The sequence below is a fragment of the Mercenaria mercenaria genome, chromosome 8, assembly GCF_021730395.1.
Source record: "Mercenaria mercenaria strain notata chromosome 8, MADL_Memer_1, whole genome shotgun sequence".
Lineage (NCBI taxonomy): Eukaryota > Metazoa > Mollusca > Bivalvia > Venerida > Veneridae > Mercenaria > Mercenaria mercenaria.
In genome coordinates this window covers 20897728-20910809 of record NC_069368.1, presented here as the reverse complement: position 1 = coordinate 20910809, position 13082 = coordinate 20897728, and positions in this window count along the sequence as shown.

The window sequence follows — 13082 nt, the reverse complement described above, 5'->3', positions numbered from 1 at the left end:
ATTTGATTATAAAGTGAAGATAGGCGACAGAGTAGGTGTTTACCACATAAACCTTTTGAAGAAATATGAGGAGAGAGAAGATAAGGTCTGTGCAAGTGTAGCAGTTATAGAAGCAGAGAATGAAAGTGAAACTGGTGTAGTTGACGATGAGAGTTAACTGAACTTAGTAAACACTAGTGGTACAGAGACGTACAGAGATGTTTTGTATAAATGAGCAGTTGTCTAGAGAGCAGAAAGCTGAAGTGTATGCTCTGCCTGAAGAATTTAAAGATATATTCACTGATGTACCAGGGACAACTGACCTTGAAGAACACAAGATTGATTTGACAGATGAGACACCGATACGTGTTAGGCAGTACACTATACCTTACGCAAAAAGAAAAGACGTTGAAGACGAAGTTAAGAATATGTTAGAAGCTGGAGTCATAGAACCTGCAAATTCAGATTACAACTCCCCGGTTGTTCTTGTGAAAAAGAAAGATAATACAAACCGCTTTTGTATAGACTTCAGACGCATTAATTCTTTCACGAGGTTCGACACGGAACCTATGGGTAACGTGGAGGATATTATGGCGAATTTGAAAGAAGACAAATACTTCACAAAGATTGACCTGACCAAAGGTTATTGGCAGATACCAATAGAAGAAAAGTCGAGGCATTTGACCGCATTCTCTACTCCAGAAGGTAGTTATCAGTTCCGAAAAATGCCGTTCGGAATGGTAAATTCTGGGGCAACATTCAATCGAATGATGAGAAAGTTGTTGGCTGGCATCAAAGATGCAGATAATTATGTGGACGATGTCCTTGGACACACTATAACCTGGGAGAGACACGTAATGGTGTTGAGAAATGTATTCACCAGAATACGGGAAGCAAGATTGACAGTAAAGCCATCAAAATGTATGATTGGATTTGGTAGTATTTCGTTTACCGGCCACGTTGTAGGTGACGGCATGATGCAAATGGAGGACGATAAGTTGGACAAGATACGTAGTGCTGAGAGACCAGAAACTAAGAAGCAACTTAGGTCATTCCTTGGTTTGGCGGGATACTATAGGAAATTCATCGGGTCCTTCGCAGAGATCGCCGCCCCTTTGACAGACCAAACGAAGAAAGGTCAACCAAACAAAACAGTCTGGAGGTCAGACCATGAAACAGCCTTCAGGAAACTGAAGCAATTATTGACTCGTGCGCCGATATTACGTTTGCCAGACTTCTCCAAACCGTTTGTCTTGCAGTGTGATGCTTCGGATACTGGGGTTGGAGCAGCACTTCTACAAATGCTTGATGACGGATTGTTTCCTATTGCATATGCAAACAAGAAGCTTTTAAAACGGGAGAAGAACTATTCGGTAATAGAGAGGGAATACCTAGCTATGGTTTTAGAATTAAGAAATTCAACAAGTACTTGTATGGACAACAGTTTGAACTGCAAACTGATCACGCACCTTTGACCTACATTCAAAAATGTAAAGTTGAAAGCGGTCGAATTATGAGATGGGCCTTGTTCTTGCAGAACTACAAGTTCCGAATCGAGGCTGTCAAAGGAACAGACAACGTCTGTGTAGAATACCTGAGTAGACTGTATACCTGAGGGGTTAGTGTCGAATTATTCCTCGTATTTGGAAAACAGTTGAGTGTTATCTTGAGTGGGGGGCTGTCAGAATAATTCGTAGCTGCCTGTTGCAAAACGGCGTTAAACCAGAAGTTGTAAATATATTTTGTACACTAGCTATAACAGCAGAGAGAAATAAGTTTATCTGTATTTACATGTTGCTACATTAAACAACTTGTTAAACCTCGCTGATAAAATATTCCCTGCAGTATAGAGAGAGAGAGAGTGGGCAAAAGTAATTAGGTGTTGACAGGTACATAGAATTTTACACAATTTTAGGAGTGTTTATCAGTTTTGGTCGCGCTTTAGCGAGAGAAAGACGCATGTTATACATGCAGTATTTTTAATTTTGTTTAGAGTCAATTGGTGGCTCGATTTTTCGAAGGAAAGATTTGTTTCTTGATTTTTTGTTGGAGATTGGTGGCGTACATTTTATTGTACATAATTGTTGATTTGCTCGGCGAATATTTTGGTTGTTTGGTTGTTTAATTGTAGTTTTGTTTTAAAGCTGATAATTGATTGTTGAAGGTTGGAATTGTTGGTTCTTTTGTGAATTGAAGTTTATGATTTGGCTGGTTGTTTGAATGTGTATGTTGATGAGTTCTTTTGTGTTTTAGAGGTGTATAAATTGATTTTCTGCAGTTTGGTGGTGTATCGTTCGAATATATATATTGCTCTGAGTTTTACAGATTAATTGTTTGGTTTGGAATGGTTGTTGGTTGAAGCTTGTGCTTGCCGAGCATAAGTATTGAGATACTTGCGATTTTTGTATATCGTATATACCTGCGTACATGTGATAAAGTTTGACGAAAAGCGGTACAAATTTAGTTATACTTGTACACAGAATGTTTGTGGTGTGTGTTTGATCTAGGTGTAAATAGTACGTCAGCATGCTTAAGTATATAATGTATATACAGTGAAAAATATACAGAAAAACTACCAAAAAATACACACAAGAAAATACATAAGGAAACAATTAAGTGCTAGTTTCCGAGGTAAAGATTAGGCATAGTCAGGCGGTGCACACTAACTCCCTAACAGTTGGTAACGCCTCGCACCGGCCACCATCAAATCCTGACACATAGTTTAATTAAAATAATATATAGCATGTTTTAACATATCGAAACAATACGATGATATATAGAGCGGTGATTTTTATTTTAGTTATTAAAATTGACATCGTAAATACATTTGATCAAAAAAAGTTAAATAAAGATGGGAACTTGAACTGTGTTGACTGCATTTTCAAAACTCATTGCAAGTACATCAACGACAGACAGTACGGCCATGACCTAACTTTGTTTCTTCAAAAGTAGTCATCAAGTTAAACGAATTTGAAATACGTACATATGTGCATTTATTTATCTAAAAGAAATCTACTTTTTTTTGAAAATATGAAGGCTCGCCTGGTCGGACCCTTTTGTTCACAAATTGAATGAGGAAACGCATTTTCTGTGAATCGTGAACAATTGACTCTGTTACAGTTAAGCTAGCTAACATAGTCTGAGGTTTCGATATTTCAGCTAAAACAAGCGATAACATACATACATACGTCAACTTCTTCAGAATTCTTCTTGTCACGTGCACAAACAAACTGCAAATGAACTTACGCGGAGACCTTGAGGAGTTAATTTTGATTTATGATCAAGTAAAAGAAAAATTAAAAAAAAAACAAACAACAACAACCGCCCCCCCTCCCCCCCCCCCCCCCCCCGAAAAAAAAACAAAAAAAAAAACAGTGAATTTAAATTTATATAAATTTGATACATATTAGAACTTCTTTATTCCATTTTTCCAGAATTAGAATTATTCTATTATGTTGTTGTCATGTCGTGAGTAACACGTTCAATACAACTTCAATTGAATTGATAACAGCTGTGAAGTTTCGTAGAGTTTGCAATTCGCGTTGGCATATAGTTTTTCCTAATTAATAAGTTTCAAGATAAACCTGTGTTTGATAACCTGGGTTCCATCTTTTTGCATTTTTTTTGTAAAAGTGTCAAAAGCAGCTATGAAAATAATCGTGCTATTTAAACCGGTGACTTACAAGAACTTGAATTTTACAGCTTTTGCACATGAAACCAGCAAAACTAGACAAATATGAACAATTTTTAAAAATAATCCTGGAAGGCGTTAAGATGCAAAAGTAGCAATTAGCTAAAAACTGAAAATAAATTGGCATTTACTCCAAAACATATCTGTTTTGATGTACATTATCGATGCGTGAATAAACAACACACCTTTTAAGCATTCGCCATTGTGTAAAAATGAAAACGTATAATTTCGTGAATATCTTATTCTTATCATTTAGAATTGACAAGGTTCGAAGTTTGAAATGAAATTTTCGGTAGAAAACACTGTCAAACACTGAATTTTGTGAGTTTACGATTTTTACAGTTTTCGGCTGGAAGAATCGTTAACTTTATAGATTCTAACGTTATAGAGACATACAGAATTAAATTTAATGTCATCGATCCACGTGTATATTCAATAAGCGCGCTGGATTTTATTCAATTTGAATAGCAGCATTTGTCTTGTTGTGGTTCATATAAATGAAATAAAAAAGTAAATTTAGACAATAATAAACAAATTGAATCTTGAAAATTGGTTAAGTTGTATAAATGGACAATTAAAATTTTCAATGGTTACATGTACGTTCAGTTCAGATAAATCAAAGGTATTGTCATGAAATAATTTGAGCGCAATATAAATATTAAAAGATGTTTGTATGAACAAATGCCGAACACACTTAATCGTGTCCATTCCTACTTATTTATAGACTGTACTACCAAAATTATAAAACAGAATACTTGGTTTGAAGATTGTTAGATAGGTTCATATATTTCATTCATTTTGATGGATTTTTAGAAGTTGATCGGATGGTGGTAAATATTTCTATTAAAGAACATTCGTACATGTATGCCGTAATATGCAAGGCCACTTTGTATTTGTTGGTGTTTCTGGTAAAAGAGAAACACATGCCAAAGAAGCATCATTTACATGTTAAAAACAAGGCTAAGAATTAAATAGGGAACTGCAGCCTATTCCAGTCGCAACTCGCTACATTTTGTAAATAACACAGAAAAAGTCAAATTCAGAAATGCCATAAACTAGGGAATTTCTACTATCTGAATAAACATTTGTGTCAATTGTATACCATTTCTGAACAATGTGTTCTCCGTATGAAGCAGCCAGTTTCTACAATTATAGCAAAGAGTGAAATACAGTTAGATCAATATATTCAGATTGTTTCCGATTAAAATGGAACATTCACATTGCAGCTAAAACGTAATTTATATTACTTTAATTCTAAATCCAGACAATGGAAAGTAGGTCAAGGTCACAGTCAGGTGACCCCTAATCACTTGGGTCATCAAGTAATTATAATTGAACAGTCTAGGAAATATGATCTGATAATTTTTGAAGTATTTATTCCTATATAACTCATATAACAAGTGACCCCCGGAGGGTTGGGGGGGGATCTTTCCACCCCAGGGGAATAATTTGAACAATCTTGTTAGATATCCACTAGGCAATGCTACATACCAAATATCAAAGGCAAAGGCCTTGCACCTTCAGACAAGAAGATTTTTTTCCCTATATAGGTCTATGTTAAATTTGGAACCCCCAGGGCAGGGCTTCTTTTCACCACAGGGATATAATTTGAACAATTTTGGTAGAGGACCACAAGGCAATGCAACATACCAAATATCAAAAGCACAGGCCTTGCAGTTTCAAGCAAGAAGATTTCTTTCCTATATAAGTCTATGTAAAGGGCAGGGTCTCTTTTCATCCCAGAATTATAACCTGAATAATTTTGGTAGAGGACCTAAAGGCAATGCTACATACCAAGTATCAAAGGCCTAGGTCTTTTGGTAATAGACAAGAAGATTTTCAAAAAAAAAATTCCTATACAAGTCTATGTAAAACTTGGGACCCCCGGGGCGGAACCTCTTTTCACCATAGGGGCATAATTTGAACAGTCTTCATAGAGGACCAATAGATGATGTCACATGCCAAATATCAAGGCTCTATGCTTTGCGGTTTTGGATAAAAATATTTTTAAAGCTTTTCCTTTAGGTTGCCATGGCAACCATAGTTGTGCATGGAATTCAATTCTTTGAACAATTTTGAAAGGAAACCACCCAAGGATCATTTCTGTGAAGTTTGACTTAATTCTGTCCAGTGGTTTTCAAGAAGAATTGTTTAGAAAATGTTGACGGACTGACGACACACGACGGACAGGTGGGCTGAAAACAAGAAGAAATATGTATTTTAACCATTTGAATAGTATTCATTTAAATCACTAAACTTAATAAAAGCTGCTTTCACCAGGAAACAATATATTACTAAAGTATAATTCTAAATCAATCTTCTATCAGGCAACCAACAACTATAACATTTTTCCCCAGTACTATAAAGTATATTACGGCAATCTGTTTTATATTTCATGTGCAGAAGTTACAAGCTGCTCTAAAGTACTTCATGTATTCATTGAGACGACTGATCAGAAGCATGTTGTCTCATATACATTTTCTCGATCATGACAGATATTTACCAAAATAAAAATCCAGTTCATTTCTTGAGCGAAATAATCACAGACCGTCTTGCAAACAGAAACTTGGTTTACCATTTTTACTACTATGTATGACTGCTTATACGGAAAAATGATATGCTTACGGAATGCCGATTACTACATTTCTACTATTTAGCATCACAAAACCGCTTCATTCAAAAGAGAAAAGCAATTGAATATCTATCAATATTCAATAAACGGTATACAAGATATGCACAGACGGTTGCAAAGGAATCACAACCGATCATTTTGTCTGACTGTAGTTTTGATGAAAGAACAAAAAAGCAGTGTGTGTTTCTCAGTAAAACATGTCATAAATCTGTCACAATCTAAATACCCTTAGTATTTTACCAAGTGTTTAAAATTAATGAGGATTGCTGTTTTTTCTTATTCTTTTTATTGATATATTTTCTTTATTCTGTGAGGACCTACACAATAATAGTAATAAAAGAAGAAAACAGTAATGTCTTAAGTAAAATTTACGAAAAAGAGATTTTCAAACATTAAAAATATACATTAGCTTTCCAAGTTTGATATCAACATGATACATAAACAATGAAATCGTATGCTGGAAAATCAAGACAGTTTTCAGTTCAACATTGCAAAAATTGCCATGAAAACATCGCATTCTATCTAGTTAAAATCCTGTCTGTGATTATTTAACGTCGCACCGGCACAAATGTCTTATGGCGACTTTCAGGCTTGCTTTGATGGTGGAGGAAGACCCCTTGTGTACCTACGTGCATTATTTCATCACGGGCGGTCGCCTTAGTAGCACCACCGACCTTCCATAAGCCAGCTGGATGACAAACTAACATGAAGAATTCAAGTAAAGCTCGGACTCTAGTCGGTAAAGGGCAACTGAATCAAAGTCAGCGACCTTAACCACTCAGCCAAGGAGTCCCCTTAGTTAAAGTACTACTAATTTTAATGAATACCATTTTAGTCACTTGTTTAATAACTGATTCAAGGTAGTGGAACGTGATATCGGCATTTTGAATTGAAAGCCGGGCTCTCGTATGAGTTACATTATCGTCAAAAGAATTCCGAAACGCCAAAAAAATATTAAAAATCGTATGGAAATTGCAGATTGCCATTCGGGTCTATTACCTTCAAGAGAAAATACTATTGTTTGGAAAGATAAACACAATCAATATTTCACCTAGATTTAATTCCAGTTTTCACTTTTTCAATTATGTCTTTCTATCGGAAAGTATTTTACAGCTGATTTAATATATTTAGACTAGTCACAGTCTTATTAGATATTCACCCATGTCTCTTGGTTAACCTGAGAAAATGAATATGCAGAATGGTTAATAAACGAGAAAAAGCATTTGCTTCTGACTAAATCTTCAGGGCCGTATTAAAATCATTTTTTACACAAATGACAAAATATTTGGTATATTGCAACTTCTGAGACTGATTTAGACCAGTTAGTGCAACATTAATATAATACTCATGCGTGTAGAAACTCACTTGTGCAAGTAAAACAAATACGTCTTGTATGCCATCAATTCTTGTCTTTGAAATGACAAGATTGAGTTTCTTCATTAACATTTTCATCCTCCTTCTGGGATTTAAGTATTGATTGGATCGTAAGAATTAAATTCCTGGAGTTGTTTCTTTCAAATATAAAATCTCTAGAATAAATTAGAACTGCGCAGTCCCAATCGATTTTGATTCATTTGATTTTTATGATATTCATTTTGTTCCTAATGATTGTATGTATTGTGTTGAATATAAGTGATAATGCATTTTTATAAAATGATTAATTAGATGTTACAATAATCTATGATTTCAAAAATAATAAACATAGTTATACAAGTTATCAAAATGTAAATAGTAAAATAAAACATGGTCGTTCACGTTCCTTCAAATATATGTTTTGCATTATACAGGTTTAATGCCAGCTGGCTTTGGATTTTCTGCCATCGGAAGTATATACAATACTGATTTTTGAACTCTGTTGTACAACATGTATTAATTGCTTGTAGGCGCTTTTAACACCAACCACAGAATACTTGTATTCTATTGTGTTTCCATGATGGTAATGTAACATGATTTGCAAATTGAGAAATAAGTATTACTATTCATATAACTGTCACAAAGTCTCAGCGACTGTGATGAGGGTAAGACTTAGATGCTGTTGTTCCTGGAACATTTCATTAGTTTTAACAGTATGCGCAATACTTATTTCTATTTAGACCACGCTCCGTTTCTACAGTGTTTTAATCGTTGAAACGAGTTTATTGAAGTAGAAAGGCAAAAACACAATAAAAAGACAAATTATTGCCTCTCTCAAATATTGAATTTTCTTTTTCATCGAATTTGAACGTCCGAGTCATTTGATCAAACGTTTTCTATTTAAAACGACGGCAACATCAAAATGATATTGTACTGTTGCATTATAAATATAGATATAACACGGTACTATTTCACTCATATAGCGTCAAATATGTAATAATATTTCATATTTACACACATATATTCACGTAATACCCTGTAGATTAGGTAAACATAAATTGAAAGAATTTGCTTATTATAATAGAAATATTAAGCCACGTACACATTGCATTCTGTAATGATATACTTCAGATCTGCCTGGTTCAGATCCTTGCGACAGTTTAACGGAAAGCACTTGCTTAATATGTAGTTGAATATACCACCATCTTGTTTATTTCTATCGATTAGTTGTATCAGATAATTATTGATTAACCTTTCCGAGTCAGGAACTTTTACTCCAAAACATTTAGGTATTCTTGTTAAAACTGTGACTAAAAATACAAATATAGAGATTCAGAACTTATCTGCATTCAGATCTTATTCAGAAATTAAAAGAAGTAAACGTGCGGTGAATATCTTTTGGTTAAAAACTAGACGTTAGCTTACAAGAAATAATTTCCGTTATTTCCTACTTAATATCCTGTCATATGCCTGCCAGACATCTTCTTGTACATTCTCTATATTATGTTTTTTTCCTAATAACTTGATCCTATGTGGTATAAGTATGTTTGAAAACCAGTGTTAACACTTCGATATCTGTCTTAAATTTGCATTGTGATGAATTACCCCAAATAATTATGTGTTTTTATGTGAAACGGCCCACAAATCAAAACCGGATTCATTAATATTACTATTTAGATCCTTTCATAATGAGTTTAACGACTTGACTTAATATTTCAAATTAATTTATATTTCTAACATTATTCTTTTCAGACAATTTCGTATATTAATATAATCTTACGATTTATTATACCCACAAACCTTTTGCTTCAAGGAACGTGCTACATGCTAATGTTTGTAGTTATCATAATAATGTTATTTCATTAAGATTAAAGCACTTTCTATTAGATCTTCAAAAGCAAAACCGAAGAAACATACAAACAAAGCCTAAAATTGAATATGATAAGCATAATACTTTTACTTTTACAGCTTCAACCTTTTATTTTCTATACTAATTTATTCTGATCCTTGCTCGCATTTCATTCTCAATCTATTATAACTGGTTTTCCAAACGAGCTTAAATGTGATCTTAACCTGAATTTACTTATCAGTTACATGGTACTATCCGACGGAACGAGAAGGACGTTATCTTCAAGAATTTGCAAAACTGATCAGTTAAACGCTTCTCAAACATATATTGCAGTAAATAAAGTCTAATAGCAACCATATTTTAACAACTGTCGATATGTTACAGTGGAATAGCCCTATTTTTTGCGTCGTTGTTGTAATGACAACAATATTAAAAGGAACTTCGCAGTATTCTCAGACATTTTAGCCCTGCATGAACACGTATTCAACGATGCAGAGTTCAAACAGAGTGACAAGTATTACTTGTGTATTTGTTCATCAAAAGGTAATGGGATGGAATAAATGTTTAAATGTTGTAGACTCTCAAAAATTGGTTTCAAGGTGTACTAATTATTGTTACAGCACTTATTAAACTTTTATCACCTTATATCTAAAACAGTTTGATAAGCATCAATTTCACATCTAACAGTATACTTACTAAACAACATCTACTTACTGAATCGAGCGTTTTATGTCAGAAAAATATTTGAACAACTTCACAAGTTATTGTCAAGCATTAATTAATAAGTAGTGAAACGATAAAAAGCTGCCAGCTAATTAACATACTGGGAATGCCGAGTTTTATGACTTTTACATGAAAGAAATATTATGATTTTGTACGCATTTTGAATCATTGATAATTAATACATTTGAAGATAATTACACGAAATTTCTACCTTTGTGCATTTAGTATTAATAATTTATTATTTGAAAATCTGTGAAACATATTTTCAGACAGTTAAGTTGTTTTGTCGAAACATATCTCCAAAGTATTTTTATTTTTTTCAGGTAATTAAAACATCATCTGTTCAGCACATGTGTATAAATATGTGTTTAGAATAAAGATGTATTTAGACCACCCATTGATATCTGATCAAATCCCCACACTTGCAGGAATATTTTGTAAACACTTGATTCAGTTAAAACACATTACTTTTACTGCAACAAACGATGACTCTCAAAATACTTTTATTTTTCATTTTTATTTTTACACGTATTTCGATCGATAAGAATTATTATAATGTGACAAGATGTCTCTACAATGGAAATGCAACGCATTTTGTTACAGTAAAATCTTTATTGAAGTAGAAAAGTTACCAACTACTGTTACATTATCGACACCCATTTATCAAATGACCAAATTTGAAATCATTGCCGACAAGCATTTGATGTAACCGTATTCAGATTATAATCACTGTTATTATTATCATTAATATTACTGTCATCATTATTATCACCATCACCATTACCGGTGTTATCTTTGTCATTGCTATTCATTATTATTGTTCTCATCATCTTTGTTATTACTAGCATTGCTACTAATATTACTGTTATCATTATTATTGCAATTATAATCATCATAATTATTATAATCGATATTATCATCATTGTTTTTTTATGACAGTTATTAGCCCAAATTGTCTTAAACTGTCTGGAAAGACATTAGTCATTAAATAATACAAACATATCTTTTATATGTCCCGAGAAATACATTAACTTTAAAGACACTCTCTTGGCGTCTGAGTATTATAGACACCTGTAAAAAAGCAATAGTTCTTTCCCTTACTGTTTCCATTTTTATGCTACCTCGTGAAACTGAAATACTAATACTGTGCATTAATATGATTGAAAGTGCTATCTATTCGTAGTGATTGAAGGTTTTGGATACCATGAAATCAACCAAAACGAGCCACCACCTTCCCTCCTTCGTCATATCAAATACAATGACTAATTAGTGCAGTACTTTGTGGTGTGTTGCGCATTTGTTGTGGCCGCTATCGTGTTACCTCAAAATATCGTCGTGTCGTTTACGTTCAAAGGTAAATTCTGCGTATTCGTTTTCTCTATTTTACCTTTGCCGAAGAACATTTACAGCATTAAAGTACACGGTGTAACAATCTGCCTGTGAACTGTTTACACAGTAATCCGATTCGGCCATTAAAACACCGTCTGTTATAATATATTATTTTTACAGTTATTTCGTGGGAGTATATTTGTTCAAACCAAGTGTATATGATTATACATTAAAGTTGATACTTGGTTATTAGCTCAGACGTAGAACCCGAGAGGTCTTGCATTAGTTCATAATGATTGCATAAAACTGCGTAATGCTATTTTATTTATTTTGTAAATGTATGTAAATTTGAAATATGATTAGGCCTATTACACTTTTTACTTTTGCAAATATACTTTTATAGCCGAAATGCATCATTTAATAACGTTCACAGTGGGAAAACTTCCTAAAATAGAATAAATTTGTAATATTTGATACACCACAGAATAAACTTATTCACATTTACCATCAATTCGATTTTCTCTTTAGTAATTGGTTCTGCCAAGGTCAAATATGGACAAAAACAGAGGACATCTAACAATTATCTGTCTAGACGTTAGCAGCATGAAAGAAGTTATTTAGAATGTCATTGTACCAATATATCAAATAACACGTCTGTTAGAGTACACAGTACTGCAGTACTTCCATTATGTCCGTTTCAAACAGTGAAGTTGATTAATTTGTGACTGGTCACAACGTTGAATTAAAAGTTATTTAGTGAATACTACTGTTAGGATCAGTAGAAAATACAGACAAACGGAAATAATATAATAATAGTTCGCTCAAGTCTTTTACGTTTATGATAACAACGTAAGTCTACATATTTGTTGAATATTTGACATGCTCAGTCTTTTTGAAAGTATCAGTCTTCGAGTTATTTTTATCAACCTAGGGAGCAGGAGGCGTGTTGGACATTTCATTTCGTCTCACGAATAGACTCGCGCATATTTCGCCTGCTATTATTTTACTTGTTGCATTCTATTTTTCCAAAAGGATCGTATCACATATATATCAACTTTCATTAAAGCCGCCTTTCAGTGTCACATTATACTTGGACTGGCTAAGTGCTGATATATTTCCGGTCTTTTTGGATTGTGCGACCAATTTAATATTCAAATGTAATAGAATTCCGTTTAATCTTGTGTCTAGGGAGGTTGGGTGTAATACGTGTTTCATGTTTCTTTATATCTTAAGAGCAGGCTCAATAAAACTAAGGCTGCTCTAATTTTGTTTGATTGCACTCATAAATTGTATTATAGTAATATTTCTAATAAACAGAAGGTGGCGCAAGTATTGTTTTCTTTTTCATCAAATGGAAAAATAAAACATATTTCAACATTCATGCCATATATTTCTATTGGCTCGGTAAACAACATCTTTAAGTTTACTATATTATTTTCACAAGGGTCATTTACCTATTCATATTGTGTATTTATAAAATGTAATAACTTTTATCAATGCAATTTAAAGATTATCACTACATATAT